Raw genomic sequence first — 19,370 nt, 5'->3', positions numbered from 1 at the left:
CTCCCTGGCTTGGCTTCTTTGTGTTCTCTGTCCTGCCTGCCTGTCCTCCCCCGACTCCACCACTCCCTCTGATTTTCCCCGGGTAGCAGTTCCTTAAAAAAAAAAGTCCCTGCACGTGAATCTTCATCTCCAAGTCCATTTCTGGGAGAATCTGACCTAAGAGAATACAGCTGGTGCATCTCTTCATTGGTCATTGGCAGCCACGCACCGCACCCCACCCCTCCCTGCCAGTTCCGCCTCTTTGAGTGATAACTGACATTCTCTTTGAGGCAGTCCTCCAGGATCTAACTCCAAGAGGTTTTGCCGCAGAGCCCACATCTCAAGTCAGATCACTGTAAACGTGCCCTCCAACATAGTGAAAATCTGCCCAGTTACTCCTGATATGCAGTCGGTTTTACTTGTCTATTTCTAAGATAAAAGGTATCTTATTTTTTCCCTTGGATTTTCTCCATTTAAAAAATTTCTATGCAATACATTTAAGGACATCAGTGTATGAAAATGCTTGGTCTGTGAAACAGAGGAACCATAAGGGCCAAAAGGAGGCATGGAGCTTGTATGTGTTATTAAAACAACGATGGCTACTTTTGATCCTGGGTAAAGGCTTTCATTTCGTTTTTACATCCCAAAGTTTGCAAAGACAGCCAATTAAATACCATTGTCCATCTTCCTAGAAAACAGCAGTAGCTCCCCACTGTATGACTGTGGATGCTGCCAAGGGAATCACTGATAGATTTCATTCATCTTTCAAGATCCAACATTCTTGATATTGTCACTCCAGAATCCTTCTTCATCCCTGGCCCTGCCTTCAACTCTTCTGATAAGCTTCCTTCTGAAGCAAAGGGAAAAATTATCTTCCTATCCTTGGTTACAATCACTAAACTCTTTCTATCTGTGTTAAAACCTATCCCTAAAGCCCCACCACCATGTGGTCACCTTTGCTGCAGGTGTGCAAGTTCACGTCCTACACCCCCTTCCCCCGCCAAGCCCAAGGCCAGGTCTTGTAGTCCTTTGTTCCCCTAATGTGCTCGGCTCAGGTCCAGAGTCACACCTGCCAGACACCTCAAACACATGGGAAGTGAAAGTCACAGACTACTTTGAATCAAGCCAGGCAAATAGGGTTTGTATGGGGCCGGACAACTTTGTGAATTAGAGAGAGCTTCAACTGGCGGCTGCAATGTGCTTTTCTGAAACGTAATTTCTCACACTCTACCTGCCATAAGGTGCATTCAGGTTTTCTTTCTAGCTATCGTTCTACGACTTGATCTCCCTTCCTGCCTCCCTGAGACATTCAAGTTCTCCTGACGTAGGGGTTTTAGTACTTTCGATTTCTAAGAAAGGCAGTTTATTAGGAAACCTGTGTTTACTCAAGTGTGCGACAAGTCCCACTTGGCCAGCAGGCTAAATGTCATTCCTTGAAATTCTCTTCCAAGCATGGACTCCAGGGAGCCAAATGTAACATTTAGTCATCAATAGGATAATTTAAGTTCATTCTTTCTACTTGCTGTCTCAAGAAGGGATTGGAGTTCATGCTGGTACTGTCTAGAAAAAGGAACTACTTTCCACCCTGTGGAGGTGTGTTATTATTGAAAGAGCCACCTATTTCCTTCACTGGCTTCCTCTATGCTTTGGGACTTAGGCACAGTGTCTTTTCAGACATGCTGACTTTTTATGGCTTCAGCAAGGTAATAGTGTATAAATGCCGTTGGCCATTTACCATTAGGGATTCAACTCCACGTCTGGATCTTGTTATGCCGGCATTTTCAGAGCATTACAGCTCAGCTGTGAAAGCACTCTGGCTTAGAGCGAAAATGCAGTAGAACCTTGCTAATCTAACAACTTAATAACACTTGCCACCCCTTCACAGCAAGGACTTAATAGTAAGACTCACAGTGAGGCTGCGTGTCTTCGGAATGCACAAGAACACATTCTTCTGATGACTGTGTTATCATAAATGATCTCCAACTTTGCTTATTGAAGCAAACGAGACAACATTACTTTACCACTGTGCTATCCTTTTAATTCAGCTTCCAAGGATAGCCTCAAAATGCCGGAGAACTTGACCAAGCTCTTCTGGCTAATGCACTGCATTCGATCCTTTAGTACCAAGACTCTCTATCAAAGCATGTTGTGGTCCTGGGGCATTTGGCCATCAGGTGTCTGAAGACAATCTTTAGAGGAATGTTCCAAACATGGAACATTTGGATTTAGATATGGAAATTCACACATATTATAATTCTAATTATTTGGCCAGAATAGGTCAGTCCATTTTCTCTCCCTGCGGGGTGAGGGAAGCTTTCATACTGATATTACAGTTATTTCCAGTTATCTCTAAATGATTTCCATCACATATACTCGTTAACTTGTCTTCTATTTACCACCTTCCCCTTCATAAAACAGATAGTGTGTTTCCAAAACAAGAGAGACTGGAAAAGTGGCTGATTGTTATTTCTGAAATCTAGGTGATCTGACCTAAAATTTTACTATCTCTAATCAGGATATTACAGTTGAAAGTTTCTGTGTGTGTGTGTGTGTGTGTGTGTGTGTGTGTGTGTGTGTGTGTGTGTGTGTGTGTGTGTCTAAAGTCATTAAACTCTTCTATGTGAACAAACTGTTTACAGACCCCAGGAGGCAGCCCTCAGCAGCAAAGTTTAACGGAGACACAAGAGGGAAAACTGAGCGCTCATATTTACAAGTTCCCATGACAATGACTACTGATCCATTCAATGAATATGTTTTCTATTGAGTATAGGGCATGAACCTGAGTACAACATAAATAGTCTGTAAAAATGGATGTGGCTATTTTAAGTGACTTAAAATACCTTCATAGTTTGGGGTATAATCCAGTGTCATGCAGGCTTCCTGTATGTGGGCTTTCGAAATGCCCAGTCTTTGGTTAATTCAGACTAGGGTCCAGGTCTGATGCCCGTGAACTGCTTTGTGGAGAGCTCTTGTTTTTTGGCAACAAGTTGCTCAAGACTTCCAAAGTAATTGTTACTCTTCCTTGTTACTTCATCTAAGTCTGGGGATGGCATTTGTCAAAGACAGAAAGACTCCTCAGAGTTTGCCCTGACTCGAATTGTCCCAAGTGATGTCAGTTTAACATCACTCCTTATAAATAAATTACTACAGACCTGATCATCATGAACTTTTTTCTTCAAGAAGAGGGAACTTTTCCACATATGCAAATTGAACCAGACATTTCTCTTGTCAAAAACTCAGCTTCACTGAATGTGGAAGGAGAATCCTCAACAGTAATCCAGTATTCCAAATAATTCTTAGCTGATACCTTAACCTTTGAGGGAAGGAATTCCTAGAAAATCAGTGGAGAGTAATCTCTAAGGTCTTGTCTCAACTCTTCTCTAAGAAACTTCTGGGCTTCATGATCAGTATGACCTTTCCAAGTGAATTCTTGGGAGTCTACAAAAAATCTGTTGTAAATTTTAAAATAATCCTTTAAAAACATATGGGGAATTATGTCCCTGCCTTGCTCAAAAGACTCCTCTGACTTGCCAGGACATTCAGAAGAAAATTCAGTCCTTGCCATGCCTCCAAGGCTCCTCATGACTGGCTTCTCCCTGGACCTGTGGTGTCCTTGCCCTCCCTCACGGGGCTCCGGTCACCACAGCCTCCTTCATATTCCAGCCTCCAGCCTCTAGCCTGTGCATGCATTGTCCCCTCTGCTGGAAGCACTCCCACAGATGACTCAGCTACTACACCCATGACCTGTTCCCTTATTCAGTCTCTGCTCAGATGTCTCTGCTCAGAGATGCCTTCCCTGAACCCATTATTGGCTGAATTGTGTCCTCCCAAAATTCATGCTGAAGCCCTAGCCCTTGACATCTCAGAATGTGACTGTATGCGCTGAGAAGGCCTTTAAAGAAGTGATTAAGTTAGAATGGGTTTGTAAGGTGGCCCTAATTCGATATGACTGGTGTCCTTATAAGAGATTAGCCCAGACAGGGAAAGACATACAGAGGTGACAAGGTGAATACACAGTGAGAAGACGGTCCTCTGTAAGTCAAGGAGAGAGGCCTCAGAAGAAACCAAAGCTGCTGGCACCTTGATCTTGGACTTCCAGCGTCTAGAACTGTGAAAAACTAACTACATTTCTGTTGTGTAACTCCCCCAATCTGTGCTATTTTGTTATGGCGGCCAAGCTGACTAACCCATCCCCCAATCTAAGGGCCTTTCCTTGACGACTCTACCCCATACTGTGATTCACATCTCTTCTTAGCCCTTAAGAGTACGAATCTATTTATTTCCATTTCTAAACTGAGATTTAGTTGACATATAACATTGTATTAGTTTCAGGTGTACAATGTAATGATTCCATATATATATGTGTGTGTGTATACAGTGAAAAGATCACAAGTCTAGTTAACAGTCACCACCACACAGAGCTACAATGTTTTTCTTGTGGTGATAACTTTTAAGATCTACTCTCAGCATCTTTGAAATATGCAATACAGTATTATGAACTACAGTCACACTGCATTGTACATTACCTCCCCAGGACTCATCTATTTTATAATTGGAAGTTTGTACCTTTTGACCACCTTTCTAACATGGCAGGTATTCAGTAAATATTTGCTTAATGAATGAATAAATATATTAAATACTGCACAGTAGCCCAGCTCTACAATAACTATACTAGGAGTTTTGAGCCATGTGTAAATACAGGCATCGAGGTCCTGTGCTTAAATCAGTTGAACCAACTTGTTCCCTAAATGTATAGAAACTTGGCTTGCAATGATTATAATCCTGGCAGGCACCCTGAAAATGACATTGAAATGAACCTAATAAGTAGAGAAGTACTACGTGGAAGCTGTGAATATGAAATCAAATTCAAGAACATAAAATGGTGTTTCTTTTGGCTTTCATGGTCATTACACTATATTTGGAGTAATTAGGAAAAAACACATCACAAAGAAGCTAATGTTCAAAAAGGCAGAGATACTTGAAAAGTCTTTGAACACCTCTCCAGAAATAATTTAACTCAATAAGATTAAAATTCCAGATCAAAGGTAGCAAAAATACAGAAAGGGAAGAAAGACAGTTGTGAGACCTCCCGTTCCCACACACATTTACCACCACGCAAATGATTAGTAGATGTGGGGTCCCATAGAAAATAATTCCCATTTCCATCACATATAAGGAATAGCATTACATTATTGCTCTTAGTAACAGAGCTGGTAGTTTCCATCACTCATGATCTGATTGGTCTAGGAACAGGTCAACAATAGAGAAAAAAGAAAAATGATACAGAAAGGATGAAACTTTCCTGTCATATAATCAATCAGCAAACATATATTGACTACCAGCTACTATTTGAAATTCTATCCATGGTTTTATAGGAAAATCCACCATTATATGCAAAAGCTTCATGTGATTTATGCAGTCAAGCAAACTTATATTAAATGGCAATGGACGTTAAGTCCTTCGCTGGAATGTAAGCTACAACCATGACGGTGATTCACCTCTGTATTTCAAAATCCTTACACCTAGCTAGGGCTGCATTGATGTTGGTTGAATGAATAAATGAATATCAAAACAGAAGTAAAAATATGGCAGTGGCTCAGTTTCATGAGTGATCTAGGAGTTATGAATTCAAAACTGTTAGAATCTTTCAGAGGACTTTCTTTGGTCAGCAAGCTTTGTAGGGAAAAAAAAAAGACTTCCGGATATCTGGTCCAATGATGGAGATTCCCTGCACTCAACCTCGTGGTCAGATAACACCCAGGGTCTGCCGCTGACTGCTTCGCTGCCAGCAGCAATAAATGTCTCTTATTTTTGTCTGCCCTGCACACACTCCCTCCTTTGAATACTAACATCTCCATTTGCCTTTCTCACTCTTGACTCGATTCCCAGAATTTAGGTAGAGCCAAACCCCTCCCCCACACCAGACAGGAAAATGGGCGATTGACTCAGGTCAGGCCAATCCAGGATTCCTTCCACTTGACCACAGTGATTGGTTTAGGGATATTAGGTGACTCAAGACAGGCCCACAAGACTCAATGCCAGGAGTCACGATGGGACTTGTGAGGAGGAAAAAGCCCTGTCTTTCTACCAAATTTTAGTCTTTTGGAGGTAGGCCTGATGCTAGTCAGTTTAATCATGCCAGTGGAGAGGTAAGTAACTCCAGAGGTGGAGAGAGTGTGTGCATGTGTGTGTGCAAACGTGCACGCATGTGTGTGCATGATGGGGGACAGAGAGGGAAAGAGAGAGAAAGTGTGCAGGGCACCATTTGGTCACTGGGATACAGCCATGCCTGAAATTGGCCACACACCACTGATAAATTCCCATACTTGCTTCAGCAAATTTGAGTTGGTTTTCTGGGCTTTCTAGCAAAATAACTTGAATAATACAGCAACACAGAGCAAGCCTCAAACTAGTCTGCTTCTCAGCGGACCATGCCATGGTGAAAGTAGTTGTCAAGAGGAAGGAACACAAATTTATGGACAAGCGTGGAACTGGGAAAGTTACCTCCCCTCTCTATGCCTGAGTTTCTGCACCTGTGAAATGGGGACACTCGTACAACCTGCCTTATGGCACTATTGTGGGGATTAAATGAGTCAATGTGAAAAGTATTTTATGAAAGTATCCCCAGTGTTAGTCAATATTGGCACCATTATTGCTATTCCCATCCAAAAATGATCATGTCAATGCCAGAGTTCTGTTGGTCTGTGGGAAGATACCACTTTGGGATCAGATTTGAACTGTTACCAGGTTGAATCAACTATCTGCAGAGTCTATTATTGGATAAATTGATCACTTATTCAATCATTCGGGAAGGAAATCCCTGCCCAAGTCTGGGATCTGGCCTGACCCCTGAATCTAGAGGGAGCATCCATGGACAGCCAGGAGGCCCCTGGAGGACAGGGTCCTTCTCCCTGCAAGAGCCTGTAAGGACCAGGGGGCCTGGGACTCCATCTGCACCTGTGGAACCAGCCAAATTTCCCATCTCTGTGGACTCCAGCAGGGAAACAAGTATTTTTACAGGAACGGAGGGAACAGGATAATGGTAGCTTTAGCTTGAATCTGAGGCTGTTGTAAGAGAAAATAACAGTGTTGGTAATTTCTCCTGCCTGTTTAAGCACTTTGGTGAAGTGCCTGCCCCTAAATTAAACTGGGAAGTAAGAAAAAACGAGTTCACATGCCAGCATACAGACCCACAGGCCCACTTGGCCACAGATTTCTAGCACACAGGAGTTCTCTTAGAGAAGAACTGGGCCCTGGGCCAGACGGCAGCAGCAGAATTTCCCTCCGCCGTGGAGAAAAAGAAAAAGACACTCAGTCATCTCAGTCAAAAATGTATTGAAGGTTTTCTTCCCAAATCCTTTGTCTTTCTCCTCAATCTCTTCTTCCTCCTCCTCCTCTTTTTCTTTTTTTTTTTTATGGTTGTAATATATACATAACATAAAATTTACTATATTAACAATTTTAAGGGTGCGTTTCGATGGCATTGAGTACACTGATGTTTTGCAACCATCACCACCATCCAGCTCCAGAACTTCCTCATCATCCCAACCTGAAACTTGGTCCCCATGAAACACCAGCTCCACATTTCTCCCTCCCTCCAGCCTCAGATAACCACTGTTCTACTTTCTGTTTCTATAAATTTGACTGCTGTAGGTCTCTCGTATCACTGGAATCACATAGCATTTGCCTTTTTGTGACTGGATTATTTCACTTAGCACAGTGCGTTCAATGTCCGTGTTGTGGCGTGTGTCTGAATGTCCTTCTTTTTTTAAGATTGGATAATATTCCATTGTAAGTACCCCATTTTGTTTATCTCTTTATCTGCTGATGGATAACTTAGATTGCTTCCATCGTTTGGCTATTGTGAATTACACTCCTATGAATGTGGGTGTGCAAATATCTGTTGGAGCCCCTGCTTTCAGTTCTTTTGAGTGTATACCCAGAAGTGGGATGGCTAGGTCACGGGGTAATTCTAGGTTTAATTATTTGAGGAACCATCATACTGTTTTCCACAGTAGCTATGGCATTTTATAACCCCACCAGCTAGGCACAATGGTTCCAATTTCTTCACATCTTCACCAGTATTTGTTATTTTCTGTTCTTTTAAAAATAATGGTCATATTAATAAGTGTGAAGTGGAATCTCACTGTGGTTTTGACTTGCATTTCTCTAGTGATGAGTAATGTTGAGCATCTTTTCATGAGTTTATCAACCATTTGTATATCTTCTCTGAAGAAACATCTATATGTCTATTCAAGTCCTTCACTCATTTTTAATAGAGCTGTTTGGTTTTTTATTGACTTCTGAGAGTTCTTTATATATTTTGGATATTAATCCCTTATCAGATATATGATTTACAAGTATTTTCTCCTATTCATGGGTTGACTTTTCACTTTGTTGACAGTGTCCTTTCATGCACAGAAGTCTTAAATTTTGACGTAGACCAGTTTATGCATTTTCTCTTCTGTTGCCTGTGCTTTAGGCATCAGAGCCTCAAAATCATCACCAAATCCAACGTCATAAAATTTTTTTCTTTGTTTTCTTTGAGGAGTTTTATAACTTTGACTCTTACGTTTAGGTCTTTGATCCATTGTGAGTTAATTTTTGTATATGGTGTAAAATCCAACTTCATTCTTTTGCACGTGAATATCCAGTTTTCCCACCACCACTTGTTGAAAAAAAAACCTACAATGTTTAGTTTTGAAAGCTGTGGATTTTAAAATCTTTTCTCACTTCTTTCAGTGTTTGCTTTGTGCATTTGAAACTATATGAATAGGTACATACACCTTTAGGACCGTTATGTTTTCTTAATGAGTTGATTCTTTTATCAGTGGGAATGGTCCTTTTTTTCCCTCTGGTTATATTCTTTATTCTGAAGTTCACCTTGTCTGATCTTAGTATAGTCACTTCAGCTTTCTTATTATTAATATTTGTATAGTATATCTTTCTCCATTCCTTTATATTTAAATTAGATCTCAGGTAGGCAATGCTCAATTGTCTTGCTTTCTTATCCAGTCTGACTTTTAATTAAACTGTTTTTATTTAATGTAGTTACTGATGTGGTTGGATCTAAGTCTAACACCTTACTATTTTGTTTTCTATTTGGTTATGTGTATTTTGTCCCCTCTTTTCCTGCTTTCTTTTGGATTGTGTATTTTTTAGATTCTGTTTTCTCACTGTTGTCCTATTATTTATCTGCTTTTTTTTTTTTTGATGGAATATAGAGTTCACAATACACACCTTTAATCACAGTCTACTTGCAAATCATTATATACCAGGTAATACGTAACCTAAGAATAACACAATGGCTGTACTTTCATTTCTCCCTTGGTGTCCCTTAAACAATTGTTGTCATCCACTTTACTTCTACGGGTATAGTAAACCCCGCAAGCCAATGTTGTTATTTTTGCCTTAAACATTCAATTCTTTTTAAAAGAAAATTTTAAATCAGGGAGACATATGTTTTACATTTACACACACTTTCACCACTTCAGCGCTCTTCTTTCCTTTGTGAAGATCCAAGTTTCCAACTGGTATCGTTTTCCTTCAGCCTGAAAAGCTTCCTTTAACATTTCTTACTGTGTAGGTCTCCTGGATGAAAAGCCTTATTTTGCTTTCATTTTTGAAGTTACTTTTTCTAGATATAGAATTCTACTTTGACAGTTTTTCCCCTTGCAGCACCGTAAGAGTGCATTCCCTTGTCTTCTGGCTTGCACTGTTCCTGACAAGAAGTCCGTGAGCATTCCCGTCTTTGTTCCCTGTGTGTAATGTGTCTTTCTTCCTCTGGCTCCTTTTAAGAAATTTTTTTATCATTGGTTTTCAGCAACTTGGTAATAATGTACTGTGACGTGTTTTTATTTGTATTTTTTTCTGCTTGGGATCCACTGAATCTGTACATGTATAGCTTTCATTAAATTTGGGGAAATTTTGACCATTGTTTTTTTGAATAGTGTATCTGTTCCCCCTTTTCTGGGACTCCCATTTTATATAGATTAGACCCCCCCGATCTTGTTCCACAGGTCACTAAAGCTCTTTTCATTTTTTTCAGACTTTTTTCCCTCTGTGTTTCAGCCTAGATTTCTCCAAATGGCAATTTCTTCAAGTTCACTGATCTTTTTTTCCTATACTGTCCAATCTCTTGTTAAACTCATCCAGTGAATTTTTCACTTCACTAGATTCCACTGAAATTCCACTCATTTCTTTTTTTATAGTTTGCATTTCTCTCCTCATTATGATCATGTTTTCTTTTGATTTCTTAAGCATATTAACAAGAGCTATTTTAAAGTTTTAGTTCAGTAATTCCATTATTGTGTCATGTCTGGATCTACTTCTATTGATTAATTTTTCTCCTGATTAAGGATTATATCTTCCTGCTTCTTTAAATGTCTAGTAGCTTTTTTTTTTTAGAGAAAGTAAATTTATTTCAGATCATTGTAATATGAAAATATCCAAAAAGAGCATGACAGAATAAAATCAATCTTCACATGTTTTAGTAATCACAAAGTATTCCTAACATCGCTGATTATGAAAATCACAAAGGAGGACTTTTAAAAGACTGAATTCTCACACCACCAGAGTATTTTTGCAAATTATAAGCCTAGTTCAAAATCTTACCTATGAATATACTTCCTGGGTTACCTGCATAAGGAGACTGCTATTCAATCCACACTCTGGGCTCTTCTGTCTTCTCCCTTGCTCTTCACGCACTAATGCCATCTCTGAGAACACGGAGGGCAAGATACATGCAGCATCACTGGACCTTGAGCTGTTGCCATGTGACTAACTCATTTCATGTTGGCAGGAAATCTGTTTCATCTCAGTCATTCAGAAAAATACTCCTTTTCAAAAGGTTGGAATTTTCAAAGTGCATATGAATGGCTCATTACTAAAGAACTCTGAATCTTGGTTGAGAACAGAGAACCAAAATATTCATTGTTTGCAGGATTTGTTCTAATCACTAACAAATTTCAATTCAACATTTTGATTGTAGAGAAAACTGTAAATTGTGTATGAATTGTTCACATACAAATGTTGCTCCTTGTATTTTTATACCAATGAAATTGAAATAGTGAAATAGTCTTTCCAATATTTTGATTCTCAATCAGTTATGCTGTCCTGCCTTCATACAGCATTGCTGAGCTTTGGGTTTCCTGAAGGATGGAGAACAATCTCATATACATACTTTATTATATTTTTCATGAAAGTCTGCCCTGTGAGGTAAGGGCAAAGGTCTGTAAACACTTTATCTACGTTTGAACTATTGTACATGTTACAGAGTCTTTCAGTTGGTGCCTCTCCAAGGGTGACTCTTGTCTAATTAAATTCAGTGGGACCTTAATCATAATTTTGATGGTGACTCTTTATCTCCAGAGATGCCAGCAGGATAATTACTGTGTAGAACAGGACTTACAGAACTTTTGGTGGTGGTTTTAAACATCACATTGCTTTGTGTCTGGGTTTTGTTGTCTTTCTTTAAAGAGTACTGATGTTTATTTTGGCAAAGCATTAATTTAACTTGTGGATTAGCTTAATTCCTTTGAGTTTATTTTAAAGCTTTGTTAGGTCAGGTCTAGAACAGCCATTACTTCTGGGCTATTTTGTCTCTACTACTATGGCATAATGGTTCTGAGGTCTCTAATAAATGCCTCAGTGATTGTAGTAAGCAGAATAATGGCCTCCCCAAACGTCCACACCCCAACACCTGAAACCTGGGAATAATTAGGTTAAAAGACAAAGAGGAATTAAAGTTTTAAGAATTATGTTTACTAATCAGCTGATTTTAAAGTAGGGAGAGTATCGTGGATTATCCAGGTGGGATCAAGGGTCTTTAAAAGCTGAAGGAGGAGGCAGAAGAGAGAACCAGAATGTGAGGAGGACTCAGCTCAAAGTTGTTGGGGAGGAACCATGAGTCAGAGAAGGTGGGTGTGTCTCTAGCAAGCAAAAAAGGCAAAGAAACATATTCTTCCCCAGATCTTCCTGAAAGGATTGCATCATACTCACATTTTGATCTTATCCCAGTGAGATCTGTGTCAGACGTTTGGTCTACAGACCTGTAAGATAATAAATTTGTGTTATTTTAAACAACTATGTTTAGAGTAGTTTGTTACAGCAGCCATAGAAAACCAAGGCAGTGGTCAGTGAGATTTCTCTACACCGCCTGTGTGGAACTCAGTGGTCTCCCAGATAACTGTGCATGCTGAGAGCGTTTCTGTTTATAGCTCCCTCATGGTTATTGACTTTGTTTAGTTTCCCTTCTCAGGGATTATAGTCCTGCTCTCTAGTGCCTGAGAATAATTGTATCATATATTTTGTCCCGTTGTCTGGTTGTTTATGGCAGGAAGGAATAGTACTGGCTACTCCATGACTAGAAGCAGAAATGATGTGTTCAACTTTGCATATTGAGAAACACATTGATACAGCATGACTTTTTTAAAAACTTCCTTAAGTACAGAACTGAAGACCCATCTCAGTCTTATGCTGGCAAATCATAGCACTGCCTTCTTTTAAGTCTTGGTGGCCACCGCTGAGGATAAAAGGAACTCTACGTCTTCACATGGTCTTCCCTGTGTATATGTCTGTAATAAAATCTCTTCTTTTAAGAACATACTGGATTGGGGTCCACCTTAGTAACCTCATTAACTTAATCACTTCTTTAAGGGCCCTATCTTCAAATACAGTCACATTTTGAGGTACTAGGGGTTGGGGCTTCAACATATGAACCTAGTGGAGGCGGTGACCATAACTCAACTCATAACAGTGCTTTTCCATACTTGAAGCTTTGGGAATCTTTTCTTCTTCTGTTTCTATGGTCCATTGGCTGTTCTTTATCAGTTACTGGCAGTGGGAAATATTTAATGAAGTAAACTCGATTTGCTGGACAGAATACCAGAATACGGTCAGGATATGTTCCTGCCCTCAAGGGGCTTTCTTTTTGTGGAGGAATTCTGTTTTTGAAATGTTAAAATATTAACTGACTTTGTTTTTGTCTTTAATACCTTCTTCTGCCTATTGACCCACAAACCAATTTCCATACACCTTCTACTCTCACACAAGCCTTTTTATCCCCACATACCTATAAGCAGCATGAACATGCTGAGCCTTGGACCAACAGAGGGAAGTCATACAGTCAAGAATGAGTGAAAACTCCCCAATTAGCTGACCATGAAACCCCAAACAGAAGTGAGAATGCTTGCGTCTGACGATGATGTTGAAGACCAGATGCCCATCCCCATGACCCAAAACTTTCAGTTTCTAAAAGAAATTAGGAAAACCTTTAAGTAGAATTCCTTCTCTGCTATGCCAGTAGCATAGAAACTCAAGAAAGGAATTAAATTTAAAAAGTCACATTTCTTGCACCCTGAAATAAATACCTATGATATTGCATAACTGGGGAAGCAAGATGTTTCCATAAAAAGAGAATCATGGGCACTATCTAGTAGATACAGAGAGTAAACAAGCAGTGTAGCAGACAATTTCAACCAAAGTTCAAGGCCTTTGAAGCCTGTGGAGGTGGAGAGGACACCATGAATGGTCAGTAACCTTCTTTCAATACTAACTGACTATATTGGTTAAGGTGATGCATGGTGCCTAACAAGCTGGCTGCTATAATAAGCAAACCCCAAATTTAAAAGGTTATCTGCAATAGTTTACTCCTTGCATATGTAACAGCATGACAGCAGTGATCCTGGTTGCTGGGTGACTTGCTCCACACAGTCATTCAGGGACCCAGGATGCTAGGTCTCCCCAGTGCAAGATGGAACATTGTAACAACAATACAGAGAATTCCAAATGAAAGGACTCATCCTAGTTCCCACATATCAAGTGCTTCCTGAGTGCCAGGCATTGTGCTGAGAGCCTCCATTCCATCCTCATAGCAACACCTGGTGAAGAACCTGGGGCTTGAAAAGGCTCACACCCAGTTCTGCCCAACCACAAGCTGGAATCTTAATCACTCTACACTCTCCTCTACAACAGGCTCTTGATTTATGCTGATATTGCATTTCTGAGAAGTGACATTTAATTCAAAAACTTGTAGAGCAAAAGTGAATTTTCTAACCAGGAATGAAGAGAATGAAAAGCAAGAGAAATGCTCTTGTGAAGATTGCAAAAGATTCCAGTCATGTAAATGTTTTTGCCATATTGCATTAATATGAGCAGTGAATACACAGTTTATGGGGAAAATTGAATACATTAAAATTTATTCATGGAATAACAAGAAAAAAATAGCCATGGACTAATGGAGCACTGGCCAATATAGCTTGAAAATGTGAGTATGCAAGGCTCCATTTTCTACATTATGAGAATTCTAATGTGTGAAGTCTCTCATCATGTTACTGGTGTTCCCAACTGAACACTCCTGTTACTCCTGGTGGCCCTGCTTACACGTTTTCCGAGCATTTTCATCAGAGTGAAGCATACAGCCAAAGCCCATGACAGTAGTAATTAATAATAATAGTCAAGAGCAAACACTCACTGAACACTGTGTGCAGTCATTGTTCTAAGCACATGCATTGACTCATTTAGTCTCCAGATTCACCCAAAAGAATAGTCTCTTTTATTACTTTCATTTTACAGATGAGAGCACTGATGCACTGAGAGATTAAGTAACATCCTATGATGGTTGCTTTTTGGGGTCAACTAGGCTGGGCCACGGTGCCTATATACTTGGTCAAAAAACATTATTCTGGGTGTTCCTGTGAAGGTGTTTTTGAATGAGATTTCCATTTAAATCAGTGGACTTTGAGCAAAGCAGATTGCCCTCCATAATTCTGGGTGGGCCTCATCCAATCAGTTGAAGGCCTGAATAGAACAAAAAGCTGATCTCTTCCTGAGCAAGAAGAAACTTTACCAGCAAATAGCCTGTAGATTCCACCTGCAGCACTGTCTTTTCCTGGTTCACTAACAGGCTGCCTTTGGACTTGAACTGCGACTCTTTCCAGCCTGCCAGCCTCCCCTATCAGATTTTGGACTTGCCAACTCCCCACAATCACATAAGCCAATTGCTTAAAATAAATCTCTTTCTCCATATGTATCAGATCCTATTGGTTATGTTTCTCTGGAGAAGCCCACCTAATAATATACTTGCCTAAGGTTACATAATCAATAAGTGGTGGAACCGGCTTCCAATCCTGCAGTCTGGTGCCAGAATCCATACTCTTGATGGGAACTGTCCTGTTAGCTCTTATCAGTGCAGCTGGTAACCTCTATTTTTATGCAAGTAGTGATAGCTTTTTCCTACTTCTTCATATTAACTGACCATATTGGTTAAGATAATGCAAATTGCCTAAGAAGCTAACTAAGCTAGCTGTCGTAATAAACCCCAAATTTCAGAGGCCAACCACAATAGACACTTCCTTCTTACATATGGAGCAGTTTGATAATCAAGGGGCCATCTTGGTTGCTAGGTGACCTTCCTTCACACACTCATTCGGGGACTCAGCTGCTGGAGGCTCTGCCTTCTTCAGCATGTAGCTTCCAAGATCACCCTGGGGCTTGGCTCCACTCCAGCCAGCCAGAAGGGGAAAGGGGCATGGCAGATCATGCATGAGGATTTTTATAATCACTATTGCTAAGGAATTTTTTGTTTAAAAAATTGGCAAGCAATTCAAATTGTGTTTCTGAAATGATTTTATGTGCATGTGTGTGTTGCTCATTTATCATTGATTTTAAAATCACATTTAAAAGCACATTTTAAAGTCACTCGTTTCTCTTTCATTTTATTTCATACTCCTTAAATTAACAGGGTGTAAATTGAGAGGCAGGTGTATTTCTTAATTAATCAACCAAGTTGACTGGAAGGGCTGCTTCATGTAGTGGATATTAAGAGAGAAGATTGGAGGTAAAGTTGGGGCAGGATTATGGAGGGCCTTGAATGCCAAGCCAAGAGGACTTGGACTTTATCCTTTGAGAAATCACAAATTCTCACTGTTTCTCTTCCAAACTAATAGCCCTTGTTCTCTAAACCACTAATTGTTGTTGATGTTCACTACCTTACGTGAGAGTAATAATATTTTACTTGTCGTTTGTTTCTTATTTCCTCTCCTCCCTCCACACCCATCACCTGGATAAACTGTATGCATCTCAAGGTCTGGACCATGACTTCCACTTTTCTTAATGCTGCATAAGCCTAGCAGAACATCTTACAGATGAAGTTAAGGACTACATTCTGTTGAAATTCAAGAGGTGTACCTACACCATCAAATATCCCATGAATTGGTGAATATATCTATGCACATAATTTCCTCCTGAAATGCAATATATTTTAACTGAAAAATATGAACGATGTCTTGAAGCTTCTAATGACTTAATAAAGTACCACGTTCTGGTTGGGGTTCTCAGTGATGCTCGCCCAGTTATGCTCCTTAGTTTTGGAGTCACATCCTCCAGCTGTTTCACATCACAAAGCCAAGCTGCCATCACATTTGACACTCTGCTCTTTGAAATTTCTATTATGGGGTGGGGAGTCTCTTTTTCTCAAGCCTCTTTATTTTCCTTTCATCTCTATCACTAAGACTAGCAGTCAGCTGATATTTTTTAGCACTTTTTCTTTTTTACAAAGGAGCAAAGCATTTTTTAAAGATTCCATCAAAAATTTGTTGCATAAAGAATGCATAGTAGGGAACAAAATCCTGTTTGTGCTGGTAGTCAGCTAGGATCACTCACTAGCTGAGAAACCTCCTCCCCACCATGAGCCTGGGACTCCAGTTCACGGCTCAACAAAATTACAAATGACCATACATCACGGATCCTGGATTTACAAATAACCCAAACCATGCGTGCTAACTCTAGGGATGGTAAGTATCTAGGATATAATAGTAACTGTGACAATAGCATTGATACCACTAGTTACCACGCTATGTGACTACATGCGTGTGAAGCTGAATTTATCTCTGAATGAATGCACATGCATACACATGTGAGTTTGGGCATGAGCATACCTTCAAGTTCCCTACTACTACATAACGAGCTACCTCAAACAGTGGCTGGAAACAATAACCATCATTTCTTCTCTCACTCAGCTCTGGGGATTGACTGAGCTCCGCTGAGTTGTTCTCACTTCAGATCTCTCCATGGGTGCAATGAGCTTACGAGTGGAGCTGGAAATCATCTCAACGACCTCTTCACACACATGTCTGGGGCTTGAACTGGGAAGATCCAAAATAGCTGGGAGCTAGGGCTGGAAGACAGGTTGCTCCTTGGACATCTCTTTATTTCTGTTTGGTTTCTCTTTGTGGTCGTTTTAGTATGGTGGCTTCAGTGTAGCTGGACTTTGACATGGCAGCTCAGCCCTCCAAAAGCACAGGTCCAAGAAGAGAGACAGAGACAGATATGGAAACAGAAAGAAACTCTTGCAAGATGGGTGCTATGTGCTTACAAAATCACGTGCACATAATCATGTCCACCCTATAACCTCTGCCACCCTCCGTTGATTAGGAGTGTGTCACAGATCCCATCCACACTTGTAGGGAGGGGAATAACACAAAGGTGTGAATACCAGGAGGTAGGGATTCCCCTCAAGTCTGTCTGCCACATCATGAAATTAAGCAATGTGTTCCAAATCACATAGCTACTAAGAAGCACAAACAGGATTTGACCCCAAGCAGTGTGAGTCCAGAGTTCCCATTCTCTATGATCATGCTAGAGGGATACTTGGTGTGAGGGAATATTTTTAATTATTGTAATCCTCCTTTCAAATGAATGCACTCTCCTCTGCGTCCTCAGTTAGTAAGAAACTAAGCTGAGAGCATCATGGGTCTGAGTCTGCAAAGCTGAAGACCAGCCCCCAGGACAATCCATCAATGAGGCTTCCTTGTGGCATCTGCTCCATGCTGATCCCTTCAGGTCACAACAACAGACCTAACATATTTGTATAAACAGAGAAAGAGAGAAAGACGGCACCTGGGCAGGAACAAATGGGTAGTGTTGTGATGGAAGCAACTGGGGAAAGTCCTGTAGATGCTGGGAGGTCAGCCTTGGAAAGGACCCCAGCAGCAGCTGATGCTCTACAATACAAGGGGCTGAAAAAACACATCTCTGTAAAAATAAAGAAAAGCCTAACCGAGTGCAGCTGCCATCCTCCCAATAATTAGATTTGGAGGATTATTTCTGAGATGGATGGAAGATATCATATGGTCACTGCTAGAAATATTTGCCATCTTTGTCTAACTGCACTCCTAGACACCAGAGTTCTTAGAGGACCCACTATGTTTGTTTTTAATTAAAATGTGCTGAGTGAACCGTTAGCTACACTGAAATAAGGAAGAAAAGCACCACAAGACAAATCGGCTAATTGACAACTCCAAACATTGTATTTTATACCCTTCAGTTATGTTAATGGAGAGTTCCAATATGTTCTAGTTGAGATAATAATTACACAGCACAGTTACATAATAACACAAGAGGTTGATAAAAATATATTGTAAATAACTACAGCAGCAAAACCCACAAATGGGTCAAAGGATTACAAATTCATTTACTCGGTCTTTATTACAACAAGTACATATCGAATGCTTATTGCTTATTAGGCGCTCGGCTCTCATAAGCTAATACGTACGGTGAAACATTCCTGGGGTTTTCAAATACACACTTCTGTTTAAGATAGCATGCTTTGTGAGTATCAAGGTGCCATGCAGGGTACCTCTCCAATCACATGATGGAACAGAACAGCAAGCAACTCTTGAAAAAGGAGAGACCATAATTTTACGTCATTTCAGAAGCTAGTTTATGTGAAGGTGGAGAATCTGGCCAAGATCTTGACAAATTCCATTTCATTCAGTGCACAAAAAACTAGCACAGCTGCCTGAAGGAAAATGTGTCCTGGGACTGTGCACACAGAGCAAGGGCAAAGGGCAGTCATATTCCAAGCAGACCATAAACAGGAGGGTGACTGGAAGCCCTTCCAAAGATCATGGCAGAATTTCAGCTGTGAGAGAACCAAAATTCAGGCCCAAATTGGGAGTGATGGAACTGTCACATGTCTTTGGATATTTTGTGGAGATTAATCCTTTGGCTGGGTCGCCTCTGATGAATGAAGGAGAATAATTCAGAGTCAGTCACTGAACACTCTTGCCCTTAACTGGAGGGCAGGATATCAATGAGGTAAATTAACTCCAAAGCATTTAGAGTTTATTTACAACTAAACTGCAGAGCCTCCATCTCATCCATATTCAATCAGAGAAAATTGTGGCTTATCCAAGACAAGACGGGAGCCAAATTTGGGGCAAGGCGAAGGGTGACATCATCTGAAAGGGCTGGAAATGAAGTGCAAATTTGAATATCATCCGTATATAAGTGATAATTAAAGCCGTGAGACTCAATATGCGCCAAGAGGGAAAGTCTATAAAAATGAAGAACAACAGTGTCCTGAGCCACGTGGTACGTCTGAAATGAAA

General features: G+C 40.3%; 1 protein-coding gene across 1 annotated transcript in view; it reads right to left on the bottom strand.

Annotated features, from left to right (window-relative positions):
* Positions 1-19,370, bottom strand: part of EFCAB11 (EF-hand calcium binding domain 11) — a 190,763-nt gene that overhangs the window by 11,355 nt on the left and 160,038 nt on the right. The window contains exon 8 of the mRNA XM_074365161.1: positions 11,980-12,029. The gene's annotated coding sequence lies outside the window, so the exon portion shown is untranslated. The remainder of the gene's footprint in view (positions 1-11,979; positions 12,030-19,370) is intronic.

The sequence above is a fragment of the Camelus bactrianus genome, chromosome 6 (assembly GCF_048773025.1).
Source record: "Camelus bactrianus isolate YW-2024 breed Bactrian camel chromosome 6, ASM4877302v1, whole genome shotgun sequence".
Taxonomy (NCBI): Eukaryota; Metazoa; Chordata; class Mammalia; order Artiodactyla; family Camelidae; genus Camelus; species Camelus bactrianus.
The sequence above is the reverse complement of the archived record's forward strand: the minus strand, read 5'-3'. Positions and strand labels throughout refer to the sequence as shown.